This window comes from Octopus bimaculoides, chromosome 28 (assembly GCF_001194135.2).
Source record: "Octopus bimaculoides isolate UCB-OBI-ISO-001 chromosome 28, ASM119413v2, whole genome shotgun sequence".
Classification (NCBI taxonomy): Eukaryota; Metazoa; Mollusca; class Cephalopoda; order Octopoda; family Octopodidae; genus Octopus; species Octopus bimaculoides.
In genome coordinates this window covers 16,470,633-16,471,794 of record NC_069008.1, presented here as the reverse complement: position 1 = coordinate 16,471,794, position 1,162 = coordinate 16,470,633, and the positions used below count along the sequence as shown (strand labels likewise).

General features: G+C 35.8%; 1 protein-coding gene across 2 annotated transcripts in view; it reads left to right on the top strand.

The window, feature by feature from the left end:
• The first annotated feature begins 11 nt into the window (after positions 1–11).
• Positions 12–1,162, top strand: part of LOC106883489 (zinc finger protein 62 homolog) — an 8,072-nt gene continuing 6,921 nt past the window's right edge. The window contains exons 1-2 of one of the 2 annotated variants that reach the window (XM_014934516.2): positions 12–648; positions 1,064–1,150. The gene's annotated coding sequence lies outside the window, so the exon portion shown is untranslated. The remainder of the gene's footprint in view (positions 649–1,063; positions 1,151–1,162) is intronic. The other variant, XM_014934517.2, reaches the window with a different exon arrangement.

Here is a 1,162-nt window from a genome sequence, read left to right as displayed (position 1 = left end):
ACAGTGAGTACCAATTGGGCACTGAGGTTGGTATAATCGATTAATCCACTTCCTTGAAAATTTTAGGCTTAGTGTTTTTAAAAAGAATTATTATTATGAAGGCAGCGAGGTGGCAGAATCGTTAGCCGGCCAGATAAAAATACATGGCAGTATTTCGTCTCTTTTCACATTCTGAGTTCGACTTTGTCTTCTGTCATTTCGGAGTCGATAAAATAAGGGTAAACTTGTTGTAATTGACTAGATCACTGTCGCTTCCCAACCCTCAAAACATTAACCATCCAACATTTGCGCCAAAAAAAAAACGATTATTAGCCCTCGTTACCGGTGTTTTTGTAGGCGAGGGAAAACTGCCAACTACACCGATCACTTTATCTTACAGAGCAACTCTAATTGTATATTTAGGCCTGAATTTACTGTGCATATCATCGTCTGTGGGTGTGTGACCTACTTGAGATCGGCGTTCTACCACTACTACCTCCGCTACGGCGGCATAAGCATTCATTTCATTTCATGCGCCAGACAGACAGGTCGTAGGTTCCTTTGTCCTCTATCAAGGAAAAAAAAAATGGATTTTAATTGCCGACTAAATGAACGAATAACTCCTTCACTTGCCCTTCTGCTCTTATCAGTTCAACATCCAAACCAAAAGTATGTATTTATTTGGAATATTTATCTCACCATGAAATATGTTTGTTTGTTTTTTTTTAATTGTTTGTGCTAAATAATCCCGATATCTGAATAAAATATTCTGACTTCTCGTTCGCATAAATGCACACGTATACACTCATAATTGTATGGACGCGTACACACACACACACACACATATGAAATATACATACATTAATTTACCATCATACACACACACATGTACATCCGCACAGTTAGGCATGTGTGAACACACAGACGTTTACAGACCGCACCTGCATAAATTGAAATTACCACACATTAAGCCATCTTTTTTTATATGGAAAGAAAAGAAGACCAGAAATTTTGATGTATTTTGTAAAAGATGTATTTAATTAATATTTCTGTATTTTAAATGAATGTCATTACTATTGTGAAGGTATGAACACACGCACACAAAGAAATAAAAATAGAGGGGAAAAACGGAAAAAATTACATTTTAATCATGAAATATACGATGAAATAGGTATGTTTTTTT